A 16751-nucleotide genomic window follows, 5' to 3' on the forward strand; every position below is an offset into this window, starting at 1 on the left:
CCGCGCATTGCCTCTTCAGAACAAACTTAGGAAGGCCCCTTGGTCACAGGACCTGGCTCCTACACGCACACCTGACACCAGGCTTGTGGGTTTGAGCCCCACGTTGGATGACATATTTCTGCATTGCAGGGGGTTCCCTAGATGACCCCTGGTGACCCCCTTCCAACTCTACAGTTCTGCGAGGACACTTGATTTGTTTTTGATGCACCCAGCTTAAAGACGCATCTTTGCTTTTGGTCTTAACAATGACAGAAGAAGGTAATTGAATGACATTAATCTTACGTGTTGGTGCAACAAGAAGGTGTGATGAAATCAATGTTAAAAGTGGCCTCCCCCTTCTAATTAGAGTTCGCTTTTATTACTTAACCTGAAAATTACTTTTCCCTTCCTTCAACAGCTGCCAAAAGACAGGTGCAATGAGCTTTGGATAACAGGCAACTATTTTTTTAAGATTATTGAGTTAACTGGCTAAAAGGCAGATGATTAACTCTGCCTTGCTCAATTGATGCCCTCTGGGTGTTGCCATACTACAGCTTCCGCCTCCCTTGACCATGGGTTGTGCCAACTGTGGCCGGGTTACAATCCAACACCATCTGGAGGGCACCAGGTTGGGAAAGCTGGCTTGCTCATCTGTTGGTTCACTGCCCTTGTACCAACAAGAGCTTCACGTAAATTCCTTGCTGTGCATCGTTAGGTCTGTGGAGACTCCATTTCCAGAACCGTGGCTGGGTTCAGCGCAAGGTCTGTACTCTTTGCATGCAGCATTTAAGTCCAATTGAAGTGAAGCCAAACAGCAAGAGGTTTGGGTATTCTGCAGGGAGACTCAGCAAATATTGTTCTCAAAGAGCCAAGTAAAATAACACGCGCTGGAAATGACTTTTGTTGTCGCACGCCTTGCCAGAAGCAGCCGTAACCTTTTCACGTGGTGTTTGCTGGGGCCCAGATCTCCTCTTATGAATTACTTCTGTGCTCCCAAAGGCTTTTCGCGGCTGACCGAGGTTCTCGGTTTACTCTGTGTGGGAGAAAGTGTGTGTGTGTGTGTGTGTGTGTGTGTGTGTGAGAGAGAGAGAGAGAGAGAGAGAGAGAGAGAGAGAGAGAGATTGCAGGATACGCTTTTGGTCCTTATTCTCTGTACGTTGTGTCAATTTGCTGGTCGACGCAACTGCCTAAGGAACACAAAACAATGGTGTGCAGATCCAGAAGGGTTGACCCTTGTCAAGAGACTTTTGGAGGATGGTCGATTGGGCTTCCTTGCAGATTGTGAGTGTCTGGAGGCGGTTGGAGGATGGATGGCGGCAAACAGATTGAGATTGAATCCTGACAAGACAGAAGTACTATTTCTGGGGGACAGGAGGCGGGCAGGTGTGGAGGATTCCCTGGTCCTGAATGGGGTAACTGTGCCCCTGAAGGACCAGGTGCGCAGCCTGGGAGCCATTTTGGACTCACAGCTGTCCATGGAGGCACAGGTTAAATCCGTGTCCAGGGCAGCTGTGTACCAGCTCCATCTGGTACATAGGCTGAGACCCTATCTGCCCGCGGACTGCCTCGCCAGAGTGGTGCATGCTCTGGTTATCTCCCGCTTGGACTACTGCAATGCGCTCTACGTGGGGCTACCTTTGAAGGTGACCCGGAAACTACAATTAATCCAGAATGCAGCAGCCAGACTGGTGACTGGGGGCGGCCGCCAAGACGATATAACACCGGTCTTGAAAGACCTACATTGGCTCCCAGTACGTTTCCGAGCACAATTCAAAGTGTTGGTGCTGACCTTTAAAGCCCTAAACGGCCTCGGTCCAGTATACCTGAAGGAGCGTCTCCACCCCCATCGTTCTACCCAGACACTGAGGTCCAGCACCGAGGGCCTTCTGGTGGTTCCCTCACTGCGAGAAGTGAGGTTACAGGGAACTAGGCATAGGGCCTTCTTGGTAGTGGCACCTGCCCTGTGGAACGCCCTCCCACCAGATGTCAAAGAGAACAACAACTACCAGACTTTTAGAAGACATCTGAAGGCAGCCCTGTTTAGGGAAGCTTTTAATGTTTGATGTATCACAGTATTTTAATATTCTTTTGGAAGCCGCCCAGAGTGGCTGGGGAAACCCAGCCAGATGGGCGGGGTATAAATAATAAATTGTTGTTGTTGTTGTTGTTGTTGTTGTTGTTGTTTAGGCATCATATCAGTGCCACCCGGATAGTTCAGTTGGTTAGAGCATGGTGCTGCAGGTTCAATTCCCCGTACGGGACAGCTGCATATTCCTGCCTTGCAGCGAGACTAGGTGATTCTTGGGGTCCCTTCCAACTCTGCAATTCTATGAAAAGCCTTGGGTGTCCATGCTGGCTTCTGAGAGATTTTCTGATTTCCTTGTCAGGTTCGGGAGGGTTTTAATGATGCCAGGCCCCTAGCTTTCAAAGGGGATTCAAAAATTAAAATAAAATTAAAAAGGATTGGAAAGCTTGCTGTTGAACAGTGTTTAGCTGTGCAAACTGCATGGCGACCCCATGCCTCTGAGGCCAGTCTGCTCTGCTCATGGGCTCCCTAAGTTTGCTCTGGAGAGGCAAGGTGCGGCCGCACAGGTGAGGTTGATTGGTAACTCACAGCACCTGGTGGCAAGAGCCGGGAAGGGATATAAGGTCAGCATTTCCCTTTGGCTCATTGTCACAGCAACATGCTTCCTGCCTTGCTGCCTTTGGCTTTTTGACTCCTTGCTTCCTGATCCTCGGACCCTTGGCTTCTTGACTCCCAGCTCTCTGACCCTTGACTTTTGACTCCTGGCTTCCTGACTCTTGTTCCTGCTCCTATCCTTCCATCTCGCCCCCGGTCCCACCGTCCTCTGCCAGGACTTCAACTGCCTGTAAACTGGACCGTGACAGTTTGCTGTGGTCAACCTACATCCCGGCCAGGGAGCAAGATGGACGGAGCCCGGCCTATAGATCTCACCACTGCGGAACCTCCATGCGCAGGTAGCTATGCTCCAGGGGGAAGTTCAAGCACTTTGAGCGGCCCCTGCTGTGGCCCCAGTCCAACATGCTCCCCCCGTCCCATCGCCGGAGTGGTTCATGGGGGAGAGAGGGGCCCTTCGAGGCTTTGTAAGCCAGTGTCGGCTGATGTTTGCCACTTGTGCAGCAGACCTTCCCACCCCACAGAGCCGGGAGTGCCTTATGGTCAGCCTACTCGTGGGCCCAGCACTTTCTTGGGTCACTCCGTACCTTGAGGCCGACGACCCTCTGCTGGAGAATTTGGACGTCTTCAGAAGAGGAGGTTAAGGGGTGATATGATAGCCATGTTCAAATATATAAAAGGATGTCACATAGAGGAGGGAGAAAGGTTGTTTTCTGCTGCTCCAGAGAAGCGGACATGGAGCAATGGATCCAAACTACAAGAAAGAAGATTCCACCTAAACATTAGGAAGAACTTCCTGACAGTAAGAGCTGTTCGACAGTGGAATTTGCTGCCAAGGAGTGTGGTGGAGTCTCCTGCTTTGGAGGTCTTTAAGCAGAGGCTTGACAACCATATGTCAGGAGTGCTCTGATGGTGTTTCCTGCTTGGCAGGGGGTTGGACTCAATGGCCCTTGTGGTCTCTTCCAACTCTATGATTCATTGCTGCCCCGGAGGGCATGTTCAGGGAGCCGAACCACGCCCAGATGGCCCTGCAGAACCTCGGGCAGGGGCTTGCCTGGTTACCAAGTACAGTGGTACCTCGGGTTACATACACTTCAGGTGACATACGCTTCAGGTTACAGACTCTGCTAACCCAGAAATAGTGCTTCAGGTTAAGAACTTTGCTTCAGGATGAGAACAGAAATCGTGTTCTTCAGGTTCAGAACAATTTCAGGTTAAGAACGGACCTCCAGAACAAATTAAGTACTTAACCCGAGGTACCACTGTACACCGCAGAGTTTCGTCAGTGGGTTGCAGACACCCTGTGGAATGAAGCTACCTGTCGGTTCCACTTCTACCAGGAACTTCATCCCCACATTAAGGATGAACTGGCACAGGTGACCCCCTCCCCCAGCAGCCCTGACAGACTTTATCATGTTGTGTATTAACAATGACACGCGCCTGTCTGAGAGCGATTCCGAGCACTGATCAAGGGAGTTCCTGGAGTCCAGCGCTGCAGTGAGGTTGGAAGAGGAGCCCATGCAAGTAGGTTCAGCCTACTTCCCCCATTCCCCCTTTGAACAGGTCTCACTGTCTGGCAATCTGTCTGCTCAGCGGTCAAGCATCTGCCCCAATCAGAATCCCATGGCCAGGACCCAAGCCCAAGAGTAGTGTCCAGCAGCTGGCATTCAGAAGCACTGCTGCCTCCGACTGTGGAGGCAGAAGAAATCCATCAAGGTTAGTAGCCATTGATAGCCTTACCCTCCATGAATTTGTCTAATCCTCTTTTAAAGCACTCTTCGAATGCCTGAAGGGCTCTCTCGCATAGAATGGGGGAAATATTTCTTCTCTGCAAATCAAGAGGGTAGTGCTAAATTAAATGGGTCTGAGTTACAGGGAGGCTGATCTCGGTTTAGCAACAGGAGAACTGTCTTAGGGCTCGTCCGGACGTCCTGTTGTGCCACGTTCCTAGGCACAGGTCAGCACTTTAAAGCACCCTGTCTGAGTGCCTTAAATTGTTGCCTTCAAAAACCTGCTTTTTACTGCAAATGGCAGTCTGCGGGGAACCTAAGAGCATTTTTTTATTATTTTTTTAAATGATATTTATTAAAATGATATTTAAGAGCATTTAATCCAAGGCATCAGTGAGCTGGAGGGATGAGCGGATGGGCTCTCTCCATTGTTGGAGGTCTTCAAGCCTCTGCTGGAGATGCTCTGGACTTCCTACATGGAGCAGAAGCCTGGACAAGGGGGCCTTCTGAAGACCCCCTCCCCCTGAGGCAGACCCCCCAGGGAGGCAGTTGTACCCCAAGGAGGAGGAGCTCAAGTAACCATTTCTAATGGAAATTTAACAAGACGTTCTCCAAAGGCAAAAACAGGATGAGTAGTTTAGCAGGGCCAGAGGCCAGGAAACTAGTGATATATCCCCGGTAAATTGGGATGGTTAAGCATAATGCTCTTAAGGTACCGCCATCCAAATGGATCATTTTGCTCATTTAATTTGCAAGCTCTGTTAGCTTGGGAAAGAGCAGCACCCTGGAGACTTCTGTGCTGTTTCAGAAGGCGATGCCCCCTTGAACACAGGCGGCAGGTTGATGTTGTGAGAGCTCTGGGGATTTGCAGGCTGTAATCATCAAGATCCCTGGAGCTGATGGGAGTTGTATTTTTTTTATATAAGATATTAAGATTTTCAAAAAATTACAAAAGAAAAATAAAAAATAAAATAATAATAATAATAATAATAGTTAAAAAACAATTCAGTCTTTCCATCACATATTTTTCATTTGCTTATTTCCCGGACCTCCTCACGCCTCCCTTTTCTGTATTCCAGTTCAAATTGTTAATTCAGCAAATCCCTCCCCTCTTCATTCAATTTTTAAATATTATAACATTAATTTTTAACCTATTAATAACCACTTTCTCATATTCCCTTATAGCATTACAGCAAAAGACCACTTAGTTTCTATCCAACATCATTCTAACATTCATTAATTTTACAGTATTTCTGTAAATAATCTTTGAACTTTTTCCAATCTTCTTCCACCGACTCTTCTCCCTGGTCTCGGATTCTGCCAATCATTTCTGCCAGTTCCATATAGTCCATCACCTTCATCTGCCATTCTTCCAGGGTGGGTAGATCTTGTGTCTTCCGAGCTGATGGGAGTTGTAGTCCAAAATCGGGAGGCAATGGGTTGGGGGGAAGGCTGCATTCGGAGGTGATGATTGTCTTGGTTTAAGTCAATTCTGCATTGCAGGGGGCTGGATGACCTCGGGGTTCCCTTCCAGCTCTACAGTTATATGATTCATTCAGGCCTGTTAAATTCATGTACAGCTTCCACTTTTAAAAATGATGTTTTCCCCAGGGGAAAGCTGCAGGGCAAGTCTGAATGAGCCCTAAAACAATCTCAGCAACCTCTGACCACATCAGGGCTCTTCCTCCAGCCTCCCTTTCTTAGCCATTATCTGTGATGGCCTGGGTCTCAGGCTAGACTCGGAGCCAGAGGAGTCTCAGTCTGCACCGGATCCTTTGCCTCAGGCATCATCTGAACCAAGTCTGGGGCCTGATTCTGAAGAGCCCCAGTCTGCACAGGTTCCCCTGCACCAAGCACCAGCTGAGCCGAGTCAGGGGGCTGATCCTGCCCTGGCTCCAGATGCAGGGATGACCTCGTTGCCTCCAGCTGGGCCATCACTTACAGCTGCTCCACTACTGGTTGGGTCAGGGGAGGCTGAGGTGGCCCCTGGGTCTAGTAACCCACTGATGTCTCCTGAGCTGCAGAGACTGGGGTCTGAGAGAAGGAGAGACCTGAGTACTCGCAGGAGGAGTGCTCACCTTCTGGCAAGACAGGGAGGTGAGTCACCCGGGGGATCAGGACCGGCCGTTACCCCGACAAAGATAAAAGGCTGCTGGACCCCGCCACAGGTTGCGGGAGCAACACTGCTGTTTGCCAGAATCTCCCTGAGATCCTGTGCCTGGCCTTGCCTGGTTTCCTGCCTTGGCCCTGTCAGACTGACTCCTCGCGGAACCCTTGGATTCGGGACCAGACCTGGACCATGTTGCTCGGGTTACCCCCGGGGCCAGCACATTATCTCAGAGAGAAACTTGCCTGACTAGTGCAACAATGGAATAATGGAATCATAGAGTTGCAGAGTTGGGAACCCAAGAGTCATCTAGTCCAACCCCTTCCATACAGAAATCTCAGCCAAAGCATCCCTGACAGATGCCCTCCCAAGCTCTGCTTAGAATGAATCCTGCATTCGATGTTAAGCCTTGCTGGATCCAGGACCCCAGGAAATAGAAGGGACTTGGTCATCATGTAGACTAGCCCCACAAACCCACAACAATGGGCTCGTACACACTTCCATTTGACCTGTGATTTCTTGGCAATGGGATCAAGAGGTTTTCTTTCATCCTGGCTGCTTTCCCTGGGGAAGCTCTCTGCAGAAAACCCAATGGACATTTGTTCTGATTCAGCAGTAATTTGCGGGTTTTCCCTGGAAAAGTGGGGTGTGGGAGAGAACTTCCCTGACCCCTGCCTGGAAATTTGGAGACAAATGGAAGTGTCCATGAGCCCAAAAGGCAAGAACAGTTGTTTCATCCCAGAGTCGCTTTTGGCTTAGCCATGATGAATTGGGTTTGGAAAGGGGCTGGTCAGTCAGGGTCAGCGCCAGGGTTTGGCAACCTCAGGCAGTTGCCAAGGCCCCCACCACAGCTCAAGCCCCCCAGGACCCATTTCCCCTGCCTGTCAGCCTGCCCCCTGTAAGCAAAGGGGCAGCGGAAGGAGTTGCAGATACCGCTTGCTGTGCCCTCCCTGGAGAGTGGATTGGGGCCAAAGAGATGGTGGTGACAGGCAGCAAAGGGGCTGACCAGGGCCGGATTTCGGTTTGATGAAGCCCTCAGCTCCTGAAGGCAATGGGGTCCTTGATATGTCCAGCTGTCCTTTGTCAACAAAAAATTGTCACTGTTTTTGTGTGTTGAATATATGCTATATATGGTCATTTATGGACCTAATAAGGATCTAAAGCATGGGTAGGCAACCTAAGGCCCAGGGGCCAGATGCGGTCCATTCATCTTCTCAATCTGGCCCACGGATGGTCTGGAAACCATCCTGTTTTTACATGAGTAGAATGTGTCCTTTTATTTAAAATGCACCTCTGGGTTTTTTGTGGGGTCTGCCTGGCGTTTTTACATGAGTAGAATGTGTCCTTTTATTTAAAATGCACCTCTGGGTTATTTGTGGGGCCTGCCTGGTGTTTTTACATGAGTAGAATGTGTCCTTTTATTTGTGGGTTATTGTGGGGCATAGGAATTTGTTCACCCCCCCAAAAAATATAGTCCACCCCCCCCAAGGTCTGAGGGACAGTGGACCAACCCCCTGCTGAAGGTTTGCTGACCCCTGATCTAAAGCTGTCTGCACATAACAAATAGGAGCCCACAAAACACAAAACACTGTTTCTGTATGTGGGTTTTATTTTATTTGTTTTTTATCTTATATTTTGGAAATGTACATCCAGGGGTTTTTTCCCTTTAAATTTTTCTGAGGCCCCCAAGAGAGTGGGGCCCTAAGGTATAGCTTGCTTAGCTTATACGTAAATCCGGCGCTGGGACAGACCGTGACAGGATCTTGCCCAAACCCCCATCTTCCCCAGACCTGGAGCCGTCTTTGCAACCAGCCGTTGCTCATGGGCAGGAAGGCTTTGGGCGGGGGAATGGCGTCCCTGACTCTGACTCAGCTTCCGGAGGGTCTCCGCTCTCCCTTTCCTTTTCTCGGAAAGTTTCGATGTCACAGAGTGCTTGAAATAGGCTCCAGGGAGTGCCTGGGAAGTCCCGGTGCTCAGCTGAGCCAGGCAGCCTTTGGATAAACGGGTCTTTGCGTAGAATCATAGAATCATAGAATCATAGAGTTGGAAGAGACCACAAGGGCCATCGAGTCCAACCCCTTGCCAAGCAGGAAACACCATCATTTTGGTTGCCCTCCTCTGGACACGTTCCAGTTTGTCAGTGTCCTTCTTGAATTGTGGTGCCCAGAACTGGACACAGTACTCCAGGTGAGGTCTGACCAGAGCAGAATACAGTGGCACTATTACTTCCCTTGATCTAGATGCTATACTCCTATTGATGAGGCCCAGAATTGCATTGGCTTTTTTAGCTGCTGCGTCACACTGTTGGCTCATGTCAAGTTTGTGGTCAACCAAGACTCCTAGATCCTTTTCACATGTACTGCTCTGAAGCCAGGTGTCACCCATCTTGTATTTGTGCTTCTCATTTTTTTTGCCCAAGTGCAATACTTTACATTTCTCCCTGTTAAAATTCATCTTGTTTGTTTTGGCCCAGTTCTCTAATCTGTCACGGTCGTTTTGAAGGGTGATCCTGTCCTCTGGGGTGTTAGCCACCCCTCCCAGTTTGGTGTCATCTGCAAATTTGATCAGGATGCCCCTGAGTCCATCATCCAAGTCATTGATAAAGATGTTGAATAAGACCGGGCCCAAGACAGAACCCTGTGGCACCCCACTAGTCACTCTTCTGTGTGTCTCTTCCATGGAAAACCCCACATACTCTCTGGCACCCCCAAATGCCCTTCTTTCCTCTTTTGCCTCCTTTCGCCACCTGCTAGCTTTCACAGTGGCGGCTGTGGGAAGGCTTGAGACCACCCTGAAACTGCATTTGAAGGCTCAGCATTCATAGAGCCATAGAATTGTAGAGCTGTGGGAGGGACCCAGGGGTCATTTAGTTCAAATCCCCCTCCCTGAAATGCGGGAATCCCAACAAAAGCATAAAGGCAGGCTGGTCTTTGGACAGCGATATTTTAGCATGAGCAGGAGTGCTTCACTTATGGTTACCAGATTTTTTTCAATGAATCCGGGGACACTTTTTGAAGCTGAGAAGCAACAGGGAGTCAGTAGTGGGGATGGTGAGGCAACAGACCCTGGGCCCAAGCACACATGCATATTGTATAAAGGTGCAAAGCCCTTCTTTTGCACCCTGTGAAACATAAATGCGCAGAGTTTTTGAAAACTGGGCAACGGCCGCCTGCCCGCAACTCCCAAGCCTCCCCCGATCAGTCTAAACAAAGGGGGGAGGGGACAGGAGATCTGTGCCACCGGACGTCCCCAGTAAAGTGAACAAGACACATCATATGGGTGAGGGAAAATGGTGGGTGCCACAGCAGCGAGCAGCTCCTGAAGCCAGCCAGAGCCAACTGCGCTACCAGGCTGGCTCTGGGCTGCTGAGGCTGCCGCTGCCACGTTTCCCAGAGACAGATTTGCAAATCTGGGGACATTCCAGGGACAGATTTGCAAATCCGGGGACTGTCTCTGGGAACCGGGGACATCTAGTAACCCTAGCCTCACCGCCAGTCACACTGCAAAAGGTCCCTGCTGGACTTGCCTCGTAAGGTGACAGGCCACCATCTACGATGCCTGAGTCTACGATGCCAAGTGTCTCTGCAGAAGGTTACAGACCTATCCGGTGAAAAGGATCAAGAAGCAGGAAACCCTGCACTGCAGGGGGTTGGACTAGATGACCGCTGGGGGACCCCTCCCAACTTTCCAGTTCTGTAATCCTGTGAAACCCTTCTTCCCAACACTCCTGGGAAGCCACGGCCAGTCAGCACAGACCATGTTGTGTTGGGTCAGCTGCTCCCAAATCTGATGCCCACCAGATGTTTTGGAGTACAGCTCCCTTGAGTCCCGCTAGACAGAGTGTTTCTCAACCTGTGGGTCCCCAGATGTTGTTGGACTACAACTCCCATCATCCCTGACCACTGGTCATGCTGGCTAGGAATGATGTAGTCCAACAACAGCTGGGGACCCACAGGTTGAGAAACACTGCACTAAAAACTAGAACGCTTGCAGGGCACCTGGCATGTCAGATTCTGATGCTCTGACTCGTTTTCTGCAGCTGCTGCTGACACTCAGGCAAGCCCAGCAGTGTCCAGGGGCTGGAGACCCGCCTCACCCAACCTGGCAACCTTCAGATGTTATGAATAGTTAACCTGTGGAACTCCCTCCCACAGGAGGCAGAGATGGCCAGCCACTTGGATGGCTTTAAAAGAGGGTTGGACCAATTCATGGAGGAGGAGGAGGAGGAGGAGGAGAGGGCTGTCGAGGGCTCTTAGCCAGGATGCCTATACTGGACAAGGTGGGCCACGGGCCTGATCCAGAAGATTCTTCCACGGAGCATGCACAAAGTGCCATCCCTTCCGATTCCAACAGCAACCATCAGTTCTTTCCAGGCCAGACTCTGTAAGTTCCTGGTGAGCCTGAGACCAGCAGAAATCTCTTGCAAGAGGCAGGAGGGACAGGGACAAATCTTTCAGCGGGGAGCGGGAAAGGGGCAATGCCCCCTCCCCTAAGGCCTGGTCTCTCTTCACCCAGGGATCCATCCCTCCGTCTTTGCCTGCCTGCCTTCTTGCTTGGCCCTGCTTGTCTGCAGCCTGGAGAGGCTTCCAACAGCCAGCTCTGAACTTTTCCTGCTTCTCTCTCTCTCCCCCCCCCCCCATCACACATACCCCCGTTGCCATGACAACACTTTAAACTAACACTCTGTTCCCCAGGCTGCCGAGGGGGCTGAGTTCGCAGCAGAAAATTTATCTTTCTGGTTTCTTTCCTCTCCAGACACTCTCTCCCCCTCCCTCTCTCTCTTTCTTTCTCTCCCCCCAACTCCATCCGCCCCCCTGTCCCCTCCCTCCTTCCCTTACTCTCCAGCAAGCGAGGGAGCCAGCAAGCGCTGCTATGGTTGCTCAGGTCCTGACAGCCCACCCCAGAACTGCCACTGGTCTCTCCTCCAAAGGTAAGGGTCCCTCCGGGCAGGAGGGCTCCAAACAGCCCCTTGGCACACTGCGGGGGCACCTGCCAAACTCTTGGCAAAGAGGCGGAAGCGACATGCGTGGGCACTGGAGAAGCAGAGGGCGGAATGGGGCCAACTCACTCACCGCCAGAAGAAAGTGAGTGGCGTGCGATGGGGAGGAAGGCAAGGTGGGCATGGAAGAGTCAGAAGACCCCAGGTCAGCATGTGAACTGCTGAGAGTGGACACAGAGTGTTCTGCACCGGGATGGCAGTTGCAGCTGGGCAGGCAGGGGGAAGAGTGTGCCAGGGAGAGGGTGCCTGGCACAGGATGCCCAGGGGGACATGCACGGGGTTAGCAGGAGTGTGCAAAAAGTAGGAAGTACTTTTGCGTTAGTGTGCCAGCTGGAAGTGCACTGGAGAAAGTGTGGCAAGGTGAGAGTGAGGGAGACGTGCGCTAGGATGACTCAAGTGTTGTGGCTGCGCAACGAGGGTTGTGCCAACATATGGGCGCAGGGGGTCAGCTCCGTGCCCTAGTGAGAGAATCGGCATGTGGGTGGCAAGGGCTTGTGGGAGGCTGTGCGCCTGTGTGAGTTGCAGTATCAATGTGCGATCGCACACTGGCACACCCTCTCTGTGCCCAGTGGATCCGCGTCTAAGTACTTCTTCTTCTGCGATCCCTTGTAGCCAAATAAGATTGTCTTCCATAAACACGGTTTTAACAATGAGTCCATAAGTGACTGTGGAGGCCAATTCTGGATCCATATATCCTTCCACAGTGGGGACATTGGTTTCTGGGCGGGAGAGAAGCCTAAGGAAGATAAAATTATCCTCCTGGGGGATTTTAATGCAAGAGTTGGGTGAGATTTCGTCTCGGTACAGGGGAGTGTTGGAACAGTCCTAGAGGTGGGGACTAATGCCCTCCTCTCTCTGGGTCCACATCTGTATGAAGGACTAGCAGGTATGGGTCACAGGCCTATAGAACAGCAGGTGTGACTTGCACTGTACAGAGAACCTCTCTTGCCCCTGCTGACCTTGGTTTTAGGGCTGTCTAGGGCACGAAGGATGGACTCAGAATGCCTGTGGCATGCTGGGAAATGTAGTCCGCCGCATCTGGCACTGTTGCGCTCCTCCTTGTGGCAAGAGAAATTCTCGGGGAAAGGGTGAAACACCGGTGGGAAGCAGGTTGAAGCAGACGGCAGCTGGAGGCCGCTTTGCCTCTCCTCTGGGAAATGCCCTTGTCAGACGTGACCAGCCACCTTGAGCCCTGCTGGCAGGCTGGCACTCATCAAGGCTGATGTGGGAAGTTTTAGGAGAGCTTTGTGGGGTTTGGGGTTGGGCTGGGCTCAGCTGGAAGGCAGGCAGGCAGGCAGCATTGCAGAAGGACTGAACAATGGTTCTCCTAGGAATGTGTGTTCTGTTCACCTTGCACGATGTGGTGCTTTCATTTTGGCAGGTGTGGCTTGTTTTCGTTCCAGCATCGCCCCTTAGTTAGGTGGAGGATGCCCAGATCCTGACCTGCAAATGAAGTAGACAAATCTAACATTTGCCACCACCCTTATTATCACATTTACACCCCACTTTTCCTTCAAGGAGCTGAAGGTGGGGAGCATAGTTCTTCCCCTCTCCATTTTGTCTTCACAACAACCTTGTGAGTTAGGTTAGGCAAAGAAAGTGCAACTGGCCCCACGGTCACCCGGTGAGCTTCATGGCTCTGTTAGGGTTTCAAGCCCAACCTGCCAGCACCCCACATTCCGGCTGCTATAATAAAAGAATAATAATAATTTTATTTATATCCCGCCCTCCCCAGCCAAAGCCGGGCTCAGAGCGGCTAACAACAATAAAAGTAACACAGCATTCTAAAATCAATTCATTTTAAAATCAATTCAAAATCAAATAATACCATCCTGGCAAAATACAAATGGGCTGCTCAGCCAGTTTCAGGAAGGGCCTTAGCTGGTTTGCTTTTAAGGGTCATGGTTTAGGACGGGGGTCTACAACCTTTAAGACAAAAAGAGCCACTTGGACCCGTTTCTGAAGGGGAAAAAACTGGGAGCCGCAAAACTCGTCATAAAAATAACTTTTTTTGTCACTTTTTAAAATTATTTCTTTGTTTGACCCCTCAGAATTACTCCTTCTCATAGAAATAAACGTTAAATTAACAAGTTACCTTTTTGTGTGTGTGTGTTCTTCACTCCCCTTCAAAACAGTGACCAGCGTACATGCCCCCTTTCAATGCAGTGACCAGCGTACATGCCCCTTACAATGTAGCGGGCGGGAAGGTGACGTCGGGACGGTGCGTGACTAACGCATGCACCGCCCCCATGCGACGTCACAGCCAGTACAGTGCCCGCCACAGTGGGGAGTGTCGGGGCGCACAATGCGCCTCCTCCCCTCGCAAGTATCCGCCCCGGAGCCGCGGCAAAGGTGTAAAAGAGCCTCATGCGGCTCCGGAGCCGCGGGTTGCAGACCCCTGCTTTAGGAGTACGATAAGCATGCAGTCAAAAGGTCACTTTCTTGTTGCTCCAAGAGCAGGTTCTTCCTTCTTTACTGGAAATGCCCCATCCAGCCAGTGACCCTTCCTGGAATGGGAATCACAGGAAAAACGGCCTCGCATTGGGTGCAGGGCCCGTATGAGAGGAATAGCATGGAGGGGGGGAGCGTTCTGTGAGAACAGCTTGCACTTTGAGGGGTTGCAGCAGGGGCAGGGAGCTGCTGGTATGCCGGCCAATCTTGGTCACCAGGAAGTCCTATTTCACCCAGGAAGCTATTTTCTCCAAACCATGCCCACCCAGCCCTCAGCTACCCATTGCAGCCTCCGACAGAGTTCTGGGATGGAGGGAGAGTCGAGCAGAGATGCTCACTGCTCATCCTGCACCCATGTCTGCTTGTAGCCTGCTGACACGTCATGTGGGAAGCACCCAAATGTCTGTACGCCCCTTGCTACAGTCTGGCATTCTTAGGGTTCGTCCACACTGTCGCATGCCTAGAAAGCATGGGTCCAAGTGGTTTTCCCTTTTGCCCCGCTACTTTCCCTGGGAAAAGCACACTCTCTAGCCCTGAATCAGAGAAAACATCACTCTGTGGAAAACCCAGGACAAGTGGAAGTCTGGATGAGCCCCAAGTGTGGGGAAAGTAGTTTGAATGAGTTTTCTTGGTGGTGACCTCAGATGCAAAGTGTGCTCTTCAGTCACTTTCACCACCCTTTGGAGTGTGTGTCGGCCTTTACTTCCCCCAGTGATTCATCCAGGTCTACATGAGGTCCAGCTCTGAGGGCCTTCTGGCGGTTCCCTCATTGCGAGAAGCAAAGCTACAGGGAACCAGGCAGAGGGCCTTTTTGGTAGTGGCGCCCGCCCTGTGGAACGCCCTCCCATCAGATGTCAAAACGATAAACAACTACCTGACATTCAGAAGACATCTTAAGGCAGCCCTGTTCAGGGAAGTTTTTAATGTATGATATTTTAGTGTTTTTTGGTTTCTATGAAAGTCGCCCAGAGTGGCTGGGGAAACCCAGCCAGATGGGCGGGGTACAAATAATAAATTATTATTATATTATTATTATTACATATCCACACAACACAAATGAGGTTGCATCCAAAAAGATCACAGCACCTTTGCTGACTTCTTTGGTGATCCCTCATAGTTGAGGAAGATTGTCTTCCATGAACACGGTCTTAACAGTGAGTCCGTAAGTGACTGTGGAGGCCAGTTCCGGATCCAAACGTCCTTCCAAAGTGGGGACATTGGTTTCCGGGCAGGAGTTGATCACGGTGTGGATTTGCCCAGTGTGCCTTCCTCTTAGCACGTTCCTCCCTTGTGTCCTGAGTTTGAGTATCTTCAAAGTCCATGACACCTTTGGTAAAGGCTGTTCTCCAACTGCAGCGCTCGCAGGCCTGTGTTTCCCAGTTGTCTGTACTTAAATAATACTAATACTAATACTAATACTAATACTAATACTAATACTAATACTAATAATACTAATAATTTATTATTTATACACCGCCCATCTGGCTGGGTTTCCCCAGCCACTCTGGGCAGCTTCCAACAAAATATTAAAATACAATAGTCCATCAAATATTAAAAGCTTCCCTAAACAGGGCTGCCTTCAGATGTCTTCTAAAAGTCTATACTAAGTCTATACTATTTTTTTTGTTTGCCTTGAGACAGTCTTTAAACCTCTTTTGTTGACCACCAGCTTTACGCTTTCCATTTTTAAGGAATAGAGTAGTTGCTTGGAAAGACGCTAATCAGGTATCCGCACAACATGACCAGTCCAGCGAAGTTGACGTTGAAGAATCATTGCTTCAACACTGGTGATCTTTGCTTCTTCCAGTACACTGGCATTACTTCGCCTGTCCTCCCAAGTGATGTGTAAGATTTTTTGGAGATACCATTGATGGAATCTTTGAGGAGTTGGAGATGGCGTTTATAAGTGGTCCACATTTCACAAGCATACAGTAAGGTTAGTAGTACAATAGCTTTGTAAACAAGCCCTACAGGCCCTTTTGCAAGGGATGGACCAGTGGCTACATCAATCTTTGTGTAATTGTGGGCAAATGGAGAGGGGCAATGATTTTCCATCTGGGTCTGCTTGAGAGATTTCTTGTGGGTTCTGCTCAGTCACTGTAGGGCAGAGGCCCCTACACAGAGCTCTGCTTTAAAAAAGACCCTTTCCTGGTGGACCCATCCCTGAACTGGCCCACACACTGCCGACACTTGTTCCTATGTGATCACGGCCATGATGCAAATGCATTCTGGATTCTGCCCCTGCGCTCAGAAACCCTGTTCCTCTTGCAGGCAGCTCAAGAGGTCCCACTCTGTCCATGGGTTGTGGTCAGAGAGAAAACAACTGGTAGGTGGACGAACTTAACCAAAAGCCCACTTCTGACTGCGGTTGTATGAAGTGGCATGGCCTGAGGTGGCTCACGCCAGGGTCACGCTGCCCCCTTCCTGGAGTGTCTCTGCTATGTCACCAACCGCATTCTGAAGATTCCCAGTTGCATAGTTGCAACCCATGCAGGAGAGGCGTACACGGGCGCTGCCCGTCACTTCTGAAAGCATCCCCTGGACTTGCCCCGTAATCTTAGCCTGCTTCTCTGGTCGCCACGGGAGACACTGTTATCGGAGAAGGAAGGTTCGCGGGGAGGCTCGGGGAGGTCATTAAAGATTGAAAACGTTGCTGTTGTTCATTCCCCCCCTCTGGGTTCGCCACCGACGGGTCTGCGGTGGCCGTGCAAAGCGCTTGGGGCAGATGCGAGACTGGTAAGAGGCTGGCAGCCCCGTGGGGTGCTGAGTGTGTGACTTTCCACCCATATCCTCTTCCTGCCTCCTGCCCCACCTGTAATTGTAGCCCTTGCTCACGCCCAGCGTCTT

At 50.6% G+C, this 16751-nt stretch overlaps 1 protein-coding gene across 8 annotated transcripts in view; it reads left to right on the forward strand.

Moving 5' to 3' along the window:
* SHANK3 (SH3 and multiple ankyrin repeat domains 3) overlaps window positions 1-16751 on the forward strand; it is a 443257-nt gene that overhangs the window by 1852 nt on the left and 424654 nt on the right. For 7 of the 8 annotated variants that reach the window (XR_014516107.1, XR_014516108.1, XM_083460911.1 and 4 more), the window contains exon 1: window positions 11263-11384. The exons of the other annotated variant lie outside the window; for it this stretch is intronic. The gene's annotated coding sequence lies outside the window, so the exon portion shown is untranslated. Of the gene's footprint in view, window positions 1-11262; window positions 11385-16751 lie in introns of those variants that run through there. 8 annotated transcript variants of the gene reach the window in all.

This window comes from Podarcis liolepis (genome assembly GCF_965112155.1).
Source record: "Podarcis liolepis genome assembly, chromosome: 10".
Classification (NCBI taxonomy): domain Eukaryota; kingdom Metazoa; phylum Chordata; class Lepidosauria; order Squamata; family Lacertidae; genus Podarcis; species Podarcis liolepis.